A 20,583-nucleotide genomic window follows, 5' to 3' on the forward strand; every position below is an offset into this window, starting at 1 on the left:
ACTTCAAGCCCTAAGTTGGAGCCTACTTATAAATATAAATATATAAATAAATAGAAATAGAAATATAATGGTTTTTTTAATAGAAAGGCGTGAGAAAATTATATTATTTAATGTAGTTAAGGAAAACAAATTTAAAAAACAATCTATCTGTGGAAACTAAAGCAGCCACTCTAGAAAATGCTAGGGGAAAACAATCTGAGCAAGTTTCATAAAGATGCATTCTTAGGAAACTCCTGCATAATTATAACCTAAATGTGTTAGTCTATCTTTTTCCCTAAAGGCTCTTTGCCAGAGTAAATAACATCCCGAAAGGACACCATTATTGCCTGTCTACCATCCAGGGTCTTCTTATGACAACTCAGAAAAGGTGACTGCAGGGACTCTCTTGGCAATTCTCTCTGTTTGAAAGTCTTACTTTATCGAAGTCAAATCCCCTATGGCAAATGCCAGGCATATACCCTCATTCTGTCTACAGGAGGAGCAAAATACCTAAAGCATACCTTTTCAAGAACAGCCCTATATTGTAGTGGTTAAGAGCACCTGCTTCTGGATTCAGAACCCTGCCTCTATTTCGTGTTATCTTTGTTACTTTGTGGAATCTATTTTACCTACTGGCATCTCCATTTCTCACACATAAGGAAAGAATATTGAAGGCACTTACTATATCTCAGAATGTCTGTCATGATCAATTGGAATACTCTATGTAATATTATCAGCATACTCCTTGGATTAGTACGTACTCAAAAAGAGTTGGCTACCAACAAATTGTGTTTATATAGACTGTAAGTAAAACAAATAAATTGGTGTATTTTTTTGTTATCCTAAAAGATCGTATTACTTGAAAAGACAATCTTATAAAAAATGTATTATTCTTTCAATAATACAAATATTTATTAGGTGTCTACTGTGCAATGGATACTGTTAGAACTAATGATATTTCATATGTTTCCTCTACATCATAGAGGAAAAGTAGATCATGAGTCAAAATATCTTATAGAGTAATTGCTTGCTGAATGGTTTTTAAGAGGGGTATTTTTAAATATCTACCAGGAATATTGATTTTAAATTCTCAAACAGGTTTTGAAGAGGTAGTAATAGAACAAACACAGCATAAATTCCTAACCCAAAATTCTCTTCTAAACCTAAGGACATTAGATATTTTAGCCACTATAACACTACAAAGCCTTTTTGAATACAAAAGCCTCTAGTGCATGAAATGATTGATGATGATACTTCTGATGTTGTAAAGTTGTAATCTGTCTCTTGTTCAAATGGGATGCCAAGACAAATAATAAATTTCCCAACACTGGAGAGAAAGGCCTGAGGCATGTAGAGGGTCAGTTGGAAGAGAATAGATTCCTTTTCTGGCTTGCTAGAGTACAGGTTCAAAATCCCTTAACCACAGAAGTGTTTTTCTTACGTTTGTTGCAATTTTATTTGGCAGCCAAACCTGATGTGAATGATGAGACGATAAATAATAATGTTTAGTCTATGGTCCTTGTGGTGAATATCATATTAATATTTTTTACTAGAATGTGCTGCTATAGACCCCATTGAGAGTATTACACATTACACAGGTCTATATACTGAATTACCTTTAAAAAGTGAAAAGTGCTAAATTTGAAGTGTGACTCAGTGTCCTAGATATACAATTGTGGACTTGTTTTGAAAAACTGGAAGAGTTGTTTTCACTCCAAATTTGACTTCTCTCATTTTTGTCACTTGCCACATGTGTGTGTGTGTTTTAATTTTTTATTTTGTGTGTATGTTTCTAAATATACTTATATATAGACATATGAACATATATTATGCATATTTTAATGTATATTTTACAATGCTCTCTTATAGGAGTCTAAAAACATACAGAAATTATATAATTCGTGGAATGCAATAATAAACTGCTTTTAAGAAAATTTGTATCATTTTTTATTTTATTTCAGTTATTATAAATATAATTAATGTATCTTTCAATTTCATTCTAGGATTTTCAGTAGAGATATTTTTTATGTCCTAATCACATTTTGTCTTTTGTGATTAATTCACTCATATAATTTGCCTTTAAAAATTTTTTGAGTCCCATTAATTCATTAAAGCTCTATTTTAGGTCGACAACCATTTCTCACTCTTACTATTTTACAGTTATGTTACCTCAATATTTGTGTTACAATTTTAGGATATTACTGAATGCAGATAATCACTACAAATATTTAGATAAAAAAGAGGTTTTTGTTATCCTAAGTTTACATTTTTGGTGTTTCTATATAGATTTCGGTTTCACAGTCACCAATAGATTTTCTCTTATGTTAAACTGTAAACTTTACCTATATTAACTATATTGACACTCTTGTTAAAACATAAAATGACAGAATTATATTTTTCCCTAAATAATTATTTTCCAGGAGTCTTAATTTAGTCTTCATTTAGGACATTTATTTCATTAAATCACTATATTTATTAAATAAAGACAGGTAATGCTATAATAAGCAATATCTTGAGTGCCAATTTTGATCAAAAGGCAGTGACTGAATATGCAATATGGTGAGAGCAATTGGAGTGCATTTTTAGACTTCATGGGTGGAAAAGCCAGCAGGGATGATCCAAATCTCCTATTGATGAAGGGTAGGAAAGTTCTGGCACAGTTACTTGTATTTAAGCATATGTGTTTAAGGGTTTTATTTCTGCCTCGTTTTTCTTGAACCTTTGATTAGTCTCAAGCCTCATTCCAGTACTGCCAGACTGTGTGTTAGTTTTCCCATTTTATTTATTTTTATTTTTAATTTTTTTAAAGGTTTTATTTATTTGAAAGAGAGATAGTGAGAAAGAGCATGAGCAAGGGAGTGAGGGAGAAGCACGTTCCTCACTGAGCAGAGAGCCTGTTGTGGGGCTGGATCCCAGGACCCTGGGATCATGACCTGAGCCAAAGGCAGATGCTTAATGGACTGAGCCTCCCAGGCGCCCTCCATTTCTCTTAATATCTAGTATTATAATTATCACATTATTTTTTTCTTTTACCCAACATCATTTCAGTTCTCTTATTTCATATGTTCAAATAAACCTTGGAATAATATGTATTATAATAATAATGCATATTAGAGAATTTTATTGAAATGTCTTTAAATAGTTAACTAATTTATGGAAAACTGACATCCCTACAAGATTGAGTATACAAATATTCATATTATTTTGTTTCTCAAGAAATGTTAATAAGCATTCTATGGATGCTTTAATTTTGTTCCATAATTTATTTTCATAATGAATAAGACCTTTTATTATCTTTTTAACCAATTAAAAAAGAGAAGTTACATTTTTTTCCTACCAGTATATACAGGAAAACCACAGGATCTTTTGGTCATTTTATGTCTAGTGAATTTACTGAATGTTTTATATTCCAATTGAATATATTTGGTTTACAAGATAATAGTATTTCCTGTGAAAAGCCAGTTTGACATTTTCTGTCCTGGTGTTCTTTATTCTGCTTGACATTTCTACATACTTGGGGCAAAAGTGTCCCTAATTATTTTTGTTAAAATAATAATAATTATTATTTTGAAGATGTTTATCTCTTTCCTGATTTACATCAGGAAAACTGAAATTATTTATGGCAATGCTTACTAAGCTTAAGGACATAGTATTTTATCCTACTAAAAATTCCAGTACAAAAGTTTTAGTAGACTGTATCAAAAGATGTTAAGGATTATACATTATCATGCTATCTTTCTTTCCCCCTTAGTTTAGCTTAGAAATGTTTATACATACCTATTACTGTCTACAGGGAAAACACACAGTAGTCAAGATAAATATATATATGCCTTTATGTCAACTGCCTCTTTCTCCCATGCTCCTCTAAAGTAGGAACAGTTTTTGTGTTCTGTTTCTCCTTATAGTTGAACATTCTTTGCAATTCAATTTTCATAGTTGCGTGGTGGCATTAACTCTCTAATGGGTTCAAGTAAGTTACGAGTTTTTAGATTATTTGGATTTTTTCTCATTGTTAAAATAAACACAATATAACGTTTTTTGTATATAAACCAGAAGCAGAACTCTTCACATTGATGATGTGTCATTTTTCATTATAATTTACTATAAAATTTTCACTGGGATTCTTTTTTTAACCATGGTCAAGCTATTTAGAAAATAGCTGCTTAAACCAAAATATATGGGGATTTTCAAATTATATTTGTTTTTTTTGTTGTTTCAGGCTTAATTATAGTATGCAATTTAATGCTCTTATATGTACCAAGACTAGCTTTTCCTATCAGCATATGGTTAAATTTTGTTATTATCTGTGCATGCTTAATCATTCTTCATGTATGTGTATACATACATACATAAATGTACAATTACATAAACAGGAGGAAGAGAGATTGGGAGAGATTGTCATCATAATCCAACTATCAGGTAAAATTGTATATATGAATGACTACTGTGTTACATGGCTTTTGCTTTCTAGACAAGTCTAGATGTCAATGTTATTTAATGAATTAATCTACTGAATTGTTTTTTAAAATATGTGAGTATACTTACACATATTTACTAACACTTATGTGAGTAAAAAATGCTGTGCGATTTGTAAGAGCTCTGACAAAAGTTTAAAAAAATAACAATTTCAGTTTCTACTTGGAACACATAAATTTAAAAAACAATATGAATTAGTCCTTGGAACCAGCTGCACTCCTTAGTTAATTGTCATTCAGATGGGAGGCAAGACATTTTCTTTTTTCTAAGTTAATTCCGGTTGTTTTTATGTGATATAGAGCCAAAACCCTTCTTAATCAAGTGGCCATACAAAGTGTGAAAACTCCTTTTTAATTGAAGTAACCAAATAATTTACCATCTAAGATGGGATACTTACGAGAATAAATGGAAATGCAATTGGAAATTTATTCTTGAAACAAGCATACATTGAAGCTGGTCAGAGAAATTGGAATGTCTCTCCATTCCACCTGTAATCTTTCTACAATCAGCTCTAATAGTGGCAATGACATATTTGCCACAAGTCTAATAATATCACTGTATATACTAAAGAAATACAAGTATGTGCAAGTGGAAATGGTGTAATTTAGTACATCTTAACTACACTGAAAAATAATACATGTATCTTTTCTGCTTCCTATTTCTGCTTCCTCCACATTTAAAATTACCATCAGCATTCTTTCTAGCAAGCTCTCTTAATTACTGAAAATCAAGACCAAGACTTTCTAGGTACAGTACTGTTCAAGTAGATTCTTGCTTTTCATGGAAGTAGGATATGAATACTCTTTCTTTAATTTTTTTATGAATACTCTTAATATCTGTTTCAACTCTAAGAATCTTATTAAAAATCTTATTGAGTAGGTTACTAGTTATTCTGAAATTATATAAATAGAAAATGAACAATAGAATCAATAATATACTATTTGATTATATGCATAATCCAGTTGAATATGACAAATGTCTTTAAGTATGAGTACCATTATGACTGAATAATTGAAAATTTACTCTGTGCTAGGTGCTGTTTTAAATACTTTATATGAAACTCATTTTAATCTCAGGATCACCATATTTTAAAACTCCAGGGAACACAGACACATGTAAATGGTACCTTTAGGACTGTGCAATTCTGTAGTCTTCTTATTTAATCTCCCTAAAAGCCATGTTAATTGGTACTTCTATTGTTCTTATATAATTAATTAGTACAATGAGAAAAAAATGAACTCATTCTAAGTATTTCAGCCAATAAGTAGGGGAACTAGTTTCAAAAGTTACATTTGTAATCACATTCATTCATGAAACAATTATTTATTGAGCATACTTCTGGTCAAGGCACTGTATTAAGCACTGAGGATATGATTAGGATTGGATGTTAGAATATTAGATTCATGTCATGTTTCAATATATAAAAACACAGATATCTTACTTACATAATTATTTGGAAACATAATCACACACCTATCTTTATCTCTATATAGACAAAAGGTAAATTATTAATAGATATTTGCATGTTAATATGTTTAACTGATATTGTGACATGATTGATACAAGGGAAAATACGACAAAATGGAAGAAAGTTTTTCAATGAGGATAAGCGTGGTGGGGAGGTTTACATTATTTGTTGTGTGAAGATTGAGAAGAACCTATACAGGGCAGCCTGGGTTGCTCAGTGGTTTAGTGCCACTTTCAGCCCAGGGCGTGATCCTAGAGACCTGGGATTGAGTCCCACATGGGCCCCCCCGCATGTGGATGCTTCTCCCTCTGCCTGTGTCTCTGCCTCTCTGTCTCTCAATCTCTATGTCTCTCATGAATAAATAAATAAAATCTTAAAAAAAAGAGAGAGAGAGAAGGACTTATACGGATTAAATGTATTCATGTGTATTTGAAGGTAGGAGGAAGAGTGGGACAGGGCAGATAGTAACAGAATTGTTGGTTATCTCAAGCACAGTGTGAAGTGTAGATGAGACTGAAAATATATGCAAAAACTAAATTCAAATCAAAAGTAGTCAAAATTACTCTTTTTGTTGTTACTTATAATTCCCCATTAAACATAGCCTGCCTTTCTAGTTACTGCTTCATTAAGTTTATATAAATATACAATGGTTATATATATGTTTTATATATGTTTTAATTTATATAGTTTTATATATATTTAAAAAAACAATGGATAGGTGTAGCTGTGTGATGCTAAACATGAGTAAATCCATTTAGATGGGACTGGAGGCTGTGAGAACTTTCATTGCTCATCAATACTACAACAAATTCAGAGCTCAGCAATTAGGAATACTGTATCTTTTTTTTTTTTTTTTGTCTTGTTGCAAGGAAGTATTTTTTAGCTTCAGGGAACCTTTTTTATTGGAATAAAAAATGAATTTTCTTGACTATGTTTAATAGTCATGTAAATTAATTTGCTATACTAAGTCCTTAATTATAGTTTAAAATATTTGATATTAAGAATTTTGCATAATATATAGAAGTGAAACATACATGAGAGATCTTTTAGTTCTTTTCTTTCTCACTCTCTTTCTTTTTACTTCTTTTATATAAACTTTAATGTCACATATTAGAGAAAAATATTACACCCTGAAAGACTCACTGTAATTGAGGGGGACAGAAAATAATGCCCATAAGCTTGTTTGTTTGTTTTTTTTGTGTGTGTTTAGGGATATGATAATGCCTTTAACAAGATGTTAAGTGGGAATCCAAGATCATTTATTTAGTAAGAAGAAATATCATGTAAGTTATTATGTCAAAAATAACATATTATGCTAAACAACTAGTTTCTTCAAACTGTAATTTGAACAAATCAATTACTTTTAAGTAATGAATGGTTCAAGAAAACAACTGCTAAATATTTCCACTGTGTGTTACATAGCCATAATTTTTCTAATGTTTACGGCAATTTTCTATACAAATATGAGAAAACAAAGCTTTTCTCTTTCTTTATAACATTTGCAAGACTGCTATGGTAGTGCTGAGATAAAGTAATATGAAAACTCTGGTAAATAGTATCATCTTTTTCTATCTCATATCCAAATATGATAAGTTGTCTGAAACAATATGTTTCATTATCACCGGTATTTGAAAATCTTCCTATAAAATTAATAAAGGTTTTCTTCAACTTCTTAAGCATGTATTATTAACCTTTGTATGATTCAGTGCCTGAAAGCTTGTTAGCCACAATATACACTAACTGCAATTTTCTTTTTAAATGCATTCAATAGGGGGTCCCTGGGTGGCGCAGCGGTTTGGCGCCTGCCTTTGGCCCAGGGCGCGATCCTGGCGACCCGGGATCAAATCCCACATCGGGCTCCCGGTGCATGGAGCCTGCTTCTCCCTCTGCCTATGTCTCTGCCCCCCTCTCTCTCTCTCTGTAACTATCATAAATAAATAAAAATTAAAAAAAAAAATAAATGCATTCAATGACTCAGCTCATTTTTCTTTTTAATACAAATTAGAAATAGATTATTGGCAATTTCCAGTTATTGCACTTTGTCAAATCCTTCATTGATTATAATTTGTTAAATTTTCACTTTAAATGCAGATATAGTAAGCCTGAAGAAAGTGTACCAATGGTTATTTTTCAAAAAGATTATGGAAAAAGTATATTCGTAGAAATATAGTGCCTTGATAGACTAAATTATTGTATAGAGGTATCACTATAGATAATTTATTAAATAGGTAATTTATTAAATACCAATATAGAAAAAATACTAGATGTGTGATGTGTAACTTAAATACTGTTTAATAGTTTTCTATGTTACCAATAATTCATTCAAGATATTTCAATATATTTATTTCACAGAGATAAATACCTTGAAATTTCCAAAAATTGTTTTATCATTACTATGTGGAATGCATGCTGCTGTTTTTAAATCTCCATCTGTTTAATTTTGTTAAATTATATTTATGACAAGTTAGTTTCATGATGAGTGCCTATAATAGTTATTATTGACAAGAATATACTAGGGCCTTGATAAATATATGTAGAATTGAATTCAACCATGAATATTCTTTTTTTTATTTTCAGATTTTTTTATTTTTTTTATTTTTTTTTATTTCCCAGAACAAAAAATATTTATAGCATTTTCCTCCCAGCCATAATTTATATATTCATCCATCTATTAGTACCAGATATATTCATTGAATATCTATTTTCTAGAGAGAAATTGGGATATAAACACAGAGATTTGTGAAAATATATATTTCTCAGAATGATTAAATAACTTTCAAAGAGGAAAAAAGATATGAAGCATGAAAAGAAAAATGACAACAAAGGAAATATACTTGAAATATTGACTTTGAATGAATGTGTGGTCATTGAGGATTATGGCTGAAGTAATTTTTATTCAAGTCAAAATAATTTTTGTCATAAAAATAACTACAGTTGAAAAAATGCAGGTGCTAGAGTCCTTCAACATTCAACAAGAATTTGCTAATCATCTAAATAAGTTTCTAATTTCTAGTTTATCTATTTGACTAATTCTACTTCTACAGACAAACATTGTTTAGTGATTCTATTTACTGTTAATCAACATACTTCTTTTTTCCCCCTTTGACTAAATACTCTTTGTTTAGGTTAATTTAGCTCCCTAATTATTGAAGACTGGGGTAATATTTCTGCAATCTATGAACAACGTTAAAGTAATGTTTAAAACTTCTATACATTTGGCTCCTAAATAATCTGTAAAGTCATCATTATTAGAAAATAAAGCTATATTTTAGATTGTTTTATTATGTACCTGATTTATTTTCTAATTCTACACTCAAATTCTGAATATTTTTTAAATGAAGCTAGCTTCAGAATATAACATAGTACTGCAATTTCATTAGTGTAAGAGCATAAAAAATTCTTAGGTCATCAACACATTCAGTGAATAATGTAATTGGCTTATTTCTAAAGAGTCATTGGCTCCATGGATGATTTAATCTCAAATCTCAAATTCTCTGTGGAAGTTCCAGGCATATTGAATAATCTAATTGGTCTCATGCTAATTTAGCTCATAAATTTCCTTTCCTATTTTCCTTCCTATGTAATTTTGAACTGTTTTCTCCTTGAAATTATATAAAGGACCTTGAAGAAAACATACACTTTCTCTATTCATTCAGGGTCTGTCTTATTGTGATTGTTTTAAAATAACATATACCTATGTCAGTTATGACCCTTAGCTATTCTCTTGGGAAGAGAAGATGGCATAAACTCTAGAAGAGGAGAAATGTATAGAAACCAAAAAAAAACTCATGGTTCAAGAGATTCAGGCTTAACCATCTATCTAGGGGAAAAGTATTGAAGAGAATGAAAAAAAATACAACTTAATTTAGGGGACAGAAAGCTAAAGGCCAAGAACATGAAAAACGAATGAGACGACTATTAGAAGTAATATTTATTGTCCCTTAAAGTTGAAAAATCTTCCAATAAAAATGTTACCTCTAACATTTTTTCCCCTTCTTCTTTTTTTTAATTCACTCATTAGACACAGAGAGAAAGAGGCAGAGACATAAGCAGTCTCCCTACAAGGAGCGTGATGTGGGAACTCGATCCCAGAACTCCTGGATCACGCCCTGTCTGAAGGTGGATGCTCAACCACTGAGCCACCCAGGCATACCTTTATTCCTTTTTCTATGTAAGATTTCAACTTCTTTAATAAATCTTCTAAAGATGCTTTATTATGATGCAATAGAATAACCTAAAAATGTCCTAATAGTGATATTCTTATTTTCTTTTTTTTTTTAAGATTTTATTTATTTATTCATGAGAGACACACAGAGAGACAGAGGCAGAGACACAGGCAGAGGAGGAGGAGGCTCCATGTAGGAAGCCCAATGTGGGACTCGATCCCAGGACTTCAGGATCAAGCCCTGGGCCGGAGGCAGGCACCAAACCGCTGAGCCACCCAGAGATGCTGATATTCTTATTTCCTATGGATCACTAAGCAATCAAAAAGTTATTTAAAAATCTGAGTCAAAAAATCCTCTACTTACAGGATCATATATCTATCTATCTATCTATCTATCTATCTATCTATATGATTGAGATATATATATCTACATATATATCTCAAATATATAATCTCAATATATAATCTCAACTATATATATATTATATAGTCTATATATAGACTAAAATTATATGTATATATATATATAATTTTATACATGTCCCCTCCCTGTAGAAACTCAAATATATTTTTGAGAAATTTTCCAATAATGAAAAATGTGATTGGTGTAAAAAATAAAACAGGTATTGATTAATCTGTGATGTGGCATAGCTCATGAAAGGCTCATAGGAGATACAAGATTTTAAAACCTAGAGGATTAAAAATATATTTTTGAAGGACAGAGGAAAAAAAGCTTTTTTTTTTTTAATTGTGAAAACTCTTCGATGGGAAGCCTGAGTGGCTCAGTGGTTGAGTGTCTGCCTTCGGCTCAGTGCCTGATCCTGGGATCTGGGATCCAGTCCTACCTCAGGCTTCCTGCGAGGAGCCTGCTTCTCCCTCTGCCTAATGTCTCTGCTTCTCTCTCTGTGTCTCTCGTGAATAAATAAATAAATATCGAAAGATGAATAGATAAAGAAGATGTGCGGATTTATGTATACAATGGAATGTTACTCAGCCATTAGAAACGACAAATACCCACCATTTGCTTCGACGTGAGGGAGGGTATTACGGACTGGTGTTATAGACCCGAGGTGACTGGAGGGTATTATGCTGAGTGAAGTAAGTCAGTCGGAGAAGGACAAACATTATATGTTCTCATTCATTTGGGGAATATAAATAATAGTGAAAGGGAATAGAAGGGAAGGGAGAAGAAATGTGTGGGAAATATCAGAAAGGGAGACAGAACGTAAAGACTCCTAACTCTGGGAAACGAACTAGAGGTGGTGGAAGGGGAGGAGGGTGGGGGTGGGGGTGAATGGGTGAGGGGCACTGAGGTGGGCACTTGACGGGATGAGCACTGGGTGTTATTCTATATGTTGACAAATTGAACACCAATAAAAAATAAATTTATAATATATATATATAAACATTTAAACTTAAAAAATACTCTTCAAACAAAATTACTGAAATTAAAACATACCTAATATATACTAGTGACAACATTTTTGAGATATCAATTGTATCTAGATTATATATATGTACATATATATTATATATATGTACAAAATAACTAAGGCTGAGTACTTGGCTCCCTGCATGGAGCCTGCTTCTCCCTCTGCCTTCATCTCTGCCTCTCTTTCTGTGTCTCTTATAAATAAATAAATAAAATCTTAAAAGAAAAACCTAAGTGTAAAATTGATGACTATAAAACTCCTAAAAGGTAACATAGGAGAAAATCTAAATGTCCTTGGGTGTTATGGTGACTTTTTGGATATAATACCAAAGGCATGATCCATGAAGGAAAAAAAAAAAAAAAAAAGAAAGATAAGTTAGACTTTATTAACATTAAAAATTTCTCCTCTATAAAAGACACTGTCAAGAGAATGAAAAAATGTTCACAAAAGGCATACCTAACTGGAGATTTTTATCGAAAATATTTTAAAAACCTCTTTAAACCTCAAAATAAAACAATCAGATTAAAAATGGACTAAAGACCTTAATAGACATTTCACCAATGATGATTTACACATGGAAAATAAATATGTGAAAAGATGATCCACATCCATACGTCATCAGAGAAATGCAAGTTACAACAATGAACTACTACTATGTGCCTATTAGAAGAACAAAAATCCAGGACCCTGACAATATTGAATGCTGGTGAGGACGTGTTATAACAGGAACTCTCATTCATTTCCAGTGGGAATACAAAATGGAATAGCCATTTTAGAAGATAGTTTGGTGGTTTCATACAAATTTAAATATATTTTTATCATACAATCCAGAAATCTTGCTCTTTAGTATTTTCCCAAAGGACTTGAAAATATATGTCTACACAAAAAAACCTGCCCATAGAGATCTATTGCAGCTTTATTCTTATTTGCTACAACGTGAAGCAATCAAGATGCCCTTCAGTAGGTGAACGGACAAATAAACTGTGGTACATCCAGCCAGTGACATATTACTCAACACTAAAAAGAAATGAGCTATTAAACCATGAAAAGGCAAGGAAGAACCTTAAATGCAATTGCTAAGTTAAAGAATGAAATATGAAAAGACTACATAATATATGATTCCAACTATATAGCATTCTGAAAATTCAAAACTATGGAGGTAATAAGTATATTACCTTATTACTTACAATAAGTAATATTATTACTTATATTTTTTTCAGGAGTTACAGGAGGGGGGAAATGAACTGGAAGAGCATAGATTTTTAGGGTAGCAAAACTACTCTGTATGATACTATAATAGTGGATACATGCCATTACACATTTGTGCAAATCCATAGAATGAACAATACCTAGAGTGAACCCTAATGTAAGCTACAGACTTTAAGTGATAATAATGTGTCAAAATAGGTTCATCAATTATAACAAATGTGCCACTGTGGTAGAGATATTGATGTGAGGGAAATCAGAGGCATATGGGAAATCTCTGTACCTTCTGCTCAACAATGGTTGCTGTGATTCTAAACTTCCTTAAAAAGTAGAATATTTTTTAGGGAAGGTACCAGCCAACTTTTGAAGGCACCAGCACAGAGAAAATAAATATCAAAGGAGTATTTTAAAAATTGGGACACCCTCCTTTGAAAGTGATATTCCTTCCCCTTCAACTTCAGTGGAATGTGTGTGTTTAATCAACAGAATGTGGTGGAAGGTGATGTGATAGAAATATGAATTTCACCTAGATTTCTCTCAGAACACGTTTTATTTTATATATATTTTTAAGGTGTCCAAAGCATTTATTTAATACACATATGTTAAAAAGTGACTACCACCATAACATTAGTTAATACCTTCATCATCACATCACATAATTACCATTTGATTTTTCTGAGAACATTTAAGATCTACTCTTTTAACAACTCTGGGGTACATAATATAGTATTATTAACCATAATTACCATGTTGTATGTTAGATCCCCAGAACTTATTTGTTTATAATTGGAAGTTTGAATCCTTTCACCAACATCTTTTTCTTGCAACTCTTAGACCTAGGAAACCTATTCTGCAAACTTTTGTTCCCTAGAGTTAAGGGTGTCTTATAGTTTATCTCTCTCTCTCTTTCTGTTTTTATTTTACTTTATTTTTCCTTCCCTTCCCATATGTTCATTGGTTTTGTTTCTTAAATTCTACATATGAGTGAAATCTTATGGTATTTGTCTTTCTCTGATTGACTTATTTCACTCTGCATAATACACTTTAGTTCTATCCACATCGTTGCAAATGACAATATTTCATTCTTTTTATGGCTGAGTAATATTCCTTTCAATCATCTTCTTTATCCATTCAACCATCATTGAACATCTGGGCTCTTTCCATATTTTTTTTCCTCTTTCCACATTTTGGCAGTTGTGAATATTGCTGTTATAAATATTAGGATGCATGTGCCCCTTCAAATCAGTATTTTTTATCCTTTTGATAAATAGGTGCAATTGCTGGGTCATAGGGTAGTTCTTTTTTAACTTTCTGAGGAAATTGCATATTGTTTTCTACAGTGGCTGCACCAGTTTACATTCCCACCAAGAGTGTAAGAGGGTTCCCATTTCTCCACAGCTTCACCAACATCTGTTGTTTCCTGAGTCATTAATTTTAGCTATTCTGACTGGTGTGAGGTAGTATCTCATTGTGGTTTTGATTTTTATTTCCCTGATGATGAGTGATGTTGGGCATTTTTCATGTATCTGTTGGCCATTTGTATTATTCTTTGAGAAATGTCTGTTCATGTCTTCTCTCCTTTTCTTGACTTGATTTTATGTTTTTTGGTTGTTGAGTTCGGTAAGTTCTTTATAGATTTTGGATACTAGGCCTTTATCTGATATGTCATTTGCAAATATCTTCTCCCATTCCTTAGGTTGTCTTTTTGTTTTGTTGATTATTTCCTTTGCTGTGCAAAAGCTTTTTATCTTGATGAAGTCCCAATAGTTTATTTTTGCTTTTGTTTCCCTTGCCTCAGGAGACATATCTAGAAAAATGTTGCTAGAGCCAATGTCAAAGATATGATTCCCTGTGTTCTCTTCAAGGATTTTTATGGGTTCATGTCTTACATTTAGGTCTTTCATCCATTTTTAATTTATTTTTCTGTATGATTTAAGTGGTCCAGTTTTATTCTTCTGCATGTTGTTGTCCAGTTTTCCCAACACCATTTGTTGAAGAGACTCTTTTTTTCCAGTGGGTATTCTTTCCTGCTTTATTGAAGATTAGTTGACCATAGAAGAACACATGTTTTAAAAGTGAGAGTTCTGGCCACTTTATCCATCCTGGCTAGATAACAAGGAAAAAAGGAGATTCCTGAAGAGCTACAGATGTTCCAGCTCTGAGCTGTTCATCCTGTATTCCCATCCCAATTACCAAATGTAAAAGTCTTTGAGATAATTCAAGCACCATATTATTATTGTGCTGCAACCTCATGACAGACCCTGAGTCAGAATGGCCCAACTAAGCCACTCCAATTCTTTAGCCACAGATATTATGAGAACTAATAATTACTGTTTTTAAGTTATCTAATTTTGAGTTAATACTATACAAAATAGTAACTGATAGAACAATGTCTCATTAGATTGAAATTATTCTTGCCATTTTTACTTTTGCTAATCACTTTAGATATATATTTAATCCGGGGAGCCCCGGTGGCTCAGCGGTTTAGCACCACCTTCGGCCCAGGGCGGGATCCTGGAGTCCTGAGATCGAGTCCCACGTTGGGCTCCATGCATGGAGCCTGCTTCTCCCTCTGCCTGTGTCTCTGCCTCTCTCTCTCTCTCCCTCTCTGTGTCTCTCATGAATAAATAAAATCATATATATATATATATATATATATATAAAATCGAAGTTTAAAATTTACATTTTCATTTTTCTTAAAAAATAAAATACTTAGAGTAATTTAATTCCTATCATTAAAATTGTTTTTAAGTGTCAATGTCTGTTGATGTTAAGCCATATATTTACTGTTTCTAGGGGATATTTATTAACAGTCATTATAGCTTCTAATATTTCCTGTGTTACAGTCTCTGTATTTGACTCTTCCTGTCTTTTCTATCTCTCTTAATTTTCTGAACTCCCAAAATGTTTTGAACAAAACACAGTTTTCCCCTTCCCATCTCTTAATTCCTCTTTTATGTTTCTCATTTTTACCTTCCTCTTTGTTAAGTTCTGCATAATTTCTTCTAACTTTATGCAAGTTGATTAATTTTCTCTTAAACTTTGTCTAAGCCATGCAAGGGAAAATGGTTGTGTTGCTCTAGGTAGCTGAGAGGAGAATTATAGTTCTCAGCAACTGGACTATCATTGCCCTATTCCCCAGATGTCAAAGTAGTACCTGCCACTGTCTTCCTTCATTTTATCCCATCTTGGTCTCCCCTTCAATCCAAGCTGGCAGCATTTCAACTAAAATAGTCAATTCAATCCACAAGTCACAAACCAAATCTCTTTAGCAAACTTTTGTCTCACCACCCTTGGCATTCTCCTTGAAACATACTTTGCTATTTTTTTTTCCAATATAGTTAGGCTGTAAATTTTCAAATTTCAAGTTCTAGTTTCTTTTTGCTTAACAATTTCTTCTTCACTTTATTTCTGTCCTCTGTCATTTTAATACAAGCAGAAAAGATAAATCAGGCTTCAGCTTTTAACACTTGCTTAGAAGTCTGCTCAGCTAGACATCTAAGTTTATCACCTAGAAATTTTACTATCTATTCAACAGAACATTACTCAGCCAAATCTGCTACCACCTTATAAGAATATTTAACAAAGAAATAGCTGTTTTTTTTAAGGAAGGTACAAAATAATTCACACATTATATTCTGTAAGTACAATGCAGTACCTTCCTTCTTTCCTTCCTTCCTTCTTTTCTTCCTTCCTCCCTTCTCCTCTCCTCCTTTCCTCCTTCTCCTCCTCCCTTTCAGGAGTTTCAAACATACCTTTCATGAAGGGTATGCAAAAAAAAAATGTACTAATAGGTCAGAGACAGGGGACTATTGATCTTATAGGTAACACTGAGAAGAAGTCTTTCAAACAAAAGCCTAGACTTGACACAGGGTATTTTAGGAAGTAAGGTTTAGTTATCATTCCTAAAGGCACAGGGTATAGTCTTGGCTAGACTTTGATTTCACATTCATGCAAATTTGAACACTTTCTTAAACATTCAGTCAATCCACATATTATGAATATTCAATTTCAATGAGTATTCATTTCTAATATTCAGTATAGTAATCAATGATTCATTGATTTATTTTTTTATTTTTTTTTTGATTCATTGATTTAAATGTCGCCAATACTCACACATTACAGTCACTAAACTAATTATCTGGTGTTGATCAAAATTAAAGGAAGCCGAAATGTTTGTATTATTAGCATCTAAACTTTACCATTTTTGTTAGATGCTAGATGACAGCTTGTGATGTTCAAATATAGATCCTAATAAGAAAGTTAAGTGTAGTTGGGTTTAATTTTAAGTAAAACATAAATACACACAATATCACCTTTAAAGGTTTTAAGGAACTATTATCATTATAAAACAAAATTCATAAAATTCTAAATATTAATATAAAATTACATGATGCTGGGAAAAAACTATCAAAAGGAGTGGATTTGATTTGAAAGGAATAGAGCAATAGCAACAACAAAATATTAGAAAACAAATCAAAGTAAATTTTAACAGATGATGTATTAGTCTCTAAATATGTATGCCGTTTTACACTGTTGATAAGAATGTAAATGGGTACAACCACTGTGACATAAAGTATGGAGATTCCTCAAAAAGTTGAAATTAGAACTACCCTAGACTCAACAATTGCACTACTAGGTATTAACCCATAGGATACAAAAATATTGATTTGAAGGGACGCATGCATTCTGATGTTTATGCAGCATTATCAACAATAGCCAAATGATGGAGAGAGTCCAAATGTCCATTAGATGATGAATAAAGAAGAGGTGATATACACATGTGATGGAATATTACTCAGCCATAAAAATAATAATATTTTGCTATTTACAATTATGTGGATGGAGCTAGAATGTATTATGCTAATTGAAATAAGTCAGTCAGAAAAAGACAAATGCCATATTACCATGAATTTCTCTCATGTGGAATTTAAGAAACAAAACAGATGGAATAAGGGAAAGAAAAACAAAAGAGGGAGAGGAATATAAACCATAAAAAGATATTCTTAACCATAGAGAACAAACAATTGCTGGAGGAAAAGTGGGTGGGAACAAGGGATAAATAGATAATGAGTAATACGGAGGGCACTTGTGATGAGCACTGAGTGTTGGATATAAGTGATGAATCACTAAATTCCACTCCCAAAACTAATTATACACTATATGTTAACTGGTGTTAAAATAAAAATTTGAATGACACCTGGGTGGCTCAGTCAGCTAAGCATCTGACTTCAAGCTCAGATCATGATCCCAGAGTCCGGGGATTTAGCCCCGCATTGGGCTCCTTGCTCAGTGGGGAGTCTGTTTCTCCTTCTGCCTCTGCCCCTGTTCACTGCTTGTGCTCTCTCTCTCTTGCTTTCTCTCTCTACCAGATAAATAAATAAAATATTTAAAAATATTTTAAAAATCTAAAAAACCTTGAAAAACAAAATTTGAGGAGGTAGTGCAGTCTTATATCTATTACATTTCATCATATCTTGTCTTTTATAAAGTTAAGCTTCTATTTCTGAAGATGAGTATAATTTAATCTAAAGACATTGGCCAGTGTTCTTTTAAGTTTGTTTGGTTTTTTTTAAGTTTAAAGGGTGTCAGTTTAAATCAACCATTTTCTAAATATTGATGCCCTTTTTATTGTAGTCCTAAAGTTCATTTTGTAGCATTTCAAAATGATTTTGCTTGGAGCAATGTCATTATTAATAATGTCAACTGTATCTGTCATTCTACTTTTTGTTTGTTTCTTTGATTCCCTCATCATGGAAATGAGTATTATATCCATTAGTATAATGCATTTCAAAACAACTGTGTAAATGTCTGTCTACTCAATAAAACTAAGCAATTCTTTTAGGCAAACTAAGAATTTATGGAATATTTTAACAGATGAAAATTTTATGTAAATTTACTTACACATGTATAAATTATTCTATAAATCTTACAAAAATTAAATGAAAAAATAGATCCAAAGTGATTAAACACAATTTTATAAAAATCAATATTATAAGCCAAGCATATATGTTTATAACTAACAGTTGTATAATAAGATGTCTAGAATCTAGTAAATATACTCTGATACTCTTTTTGTTTAACTTTAATAGAACAGCAAATGTGACATGCAATTGATTGTTTAAATCATGACACACAGAAACTATTGTAGGAATTTATTAATGAATTCTCAAGTATGCCCAACAATGTGACCAAATTACTTCATGATATCCAAGGTAATTACACTTTCACTAACATGATGTTCTAAGCATGCAGTAGACTTGCTTTCTAGCTTGAAATGTGTGGATTTATTTTTTTTTAAGATTTGATTTATTTATTCATGAAAGACACAAACACAGAGAAAGAGAGAGAGGCAGAGACACAGGCAGAGGGAGAAGCAGGATCCATGCAGGGAACCCAATGTGGGATTCAATCCCACCAGGACCCCAGGATCACACCCTGAGCCAAAGGCAGACAGATGCTTAACTGCTGAGCCACCCAGGCATCCCAGAAATGTATAATCAATTAGTAATAGGATCTAAATCGCGGGTATCCCTGGGTGGCTCAGCAGTTTAGCGTCGCCTTCAGCCCAGGGCGTGATCCTGGAGACCTGGGATCGAGTCCCACGTCGGGCTCCCTGCATGGAGCCTGCTTCTCCCTCCGCCTGTGTCTCTGCCTCTCTCTCTCTCTGTCTATCATGAATAAGTAAATAAAACATTAAAAAAAAAAAGGGTCAAAATCGCTATTCCTTAGTGGAGAACTAAAAATGTTGTGAGAGTAATTCAGTAAGCTACAATTCTAAGAGAAGCATACCTAGAAGAGCAGAAACATGCTGGAAAAAATGTAATACCTTTGGTCTGCTTGAATACGCTTATTTTTTTTAAAGATTCTATTTATTTATTTATTCATGAGAGACACCGAAAGAGAGAGGCAGAGACACAGGCAGAAAGAGAAGCAGGTTCCCCACGAACAGCCTGATGTGGGACCTGATCCCAGGATCTGGGGAGCCAAAGGCAGATGCTCGACCGCTGTGCCACCCAGGCATCCCTGGGTACATTTATTTAAATTTATCTCTTAACCTCATTTTTCTACGACAGTCTAATCTAATATATTAGAGCAATTAAGATTAAATTTGCATATTAACCATGGGACATATCATTTGGTTATATATGCCACCATTTTTAAAGATTTTCTTTGTCTCTGTAAAATGTTACTCTTTTTCATGTATCTTAAAAAAAGTAGACTTAGAATATCTACAGAGAAAGAAAAAATGCAAGAAAGGGAAAAAAGGGAAAGAAAAGAAAGAAAGAGAAAGAAAGAAAGAAAGAAAGAGAAGAAAGAAAGAAAGAAAGAAAGAAAGAAAGAAAGAAAGAAAGAAAAGAAAGAAAGAGAAGAGAAGAAAGAAAGAAAGAAAGAAAGAAAGAAAGAAAGAAAGAAAGAAGAAAGAAAGAGAGAGAGAGAGAAAGAAAGAAAGAAAGAAAGAAAGAAAGAAGAAAGAAAGAAAGAAAGAAAGAAAGAAAGAAAGAAAGAAAGAAAGAGAAAGAAAGAAAGAAAGAAAGAAAGAAAGAAAGGAAGAAAGAAAGAAAGAAAGAAAGAAAGAAAGAAAGAAAGAAAGAAAGAAGAGACACTCTAATCAACCCTCTGCTCATTAAAGGGTATTCCTTTGTTCATATACAGTTTATTAAAGATGTATTAAGGAGTTAATTCATGAGATTTTTTTAAAAATGCAAAATTCTATAAAATCAGTGGAAATTATTATACCATCACTATACATCACTATATTACATATACTATATGTAAATAATAATACATTTAATGGAAAATTGTGATGCCCATTCTATCTTAAATATTTTTTAAGTATTAAGTATTAAGTTACA

This window comes from Canis aureus, chromosome 30 (genome assembly GCF_053574225.1).
Source record: "Canis aureus isolate CA01 chromosome 30, VMU_Caureus_v.1.0, whole genome shotgun sequence".
NCBI classification, from domain to species: Eukaryota; Metazoa; Chordata; class Mammalia; order Carnivora; family Canidae; genus Canis; species Canis aureus.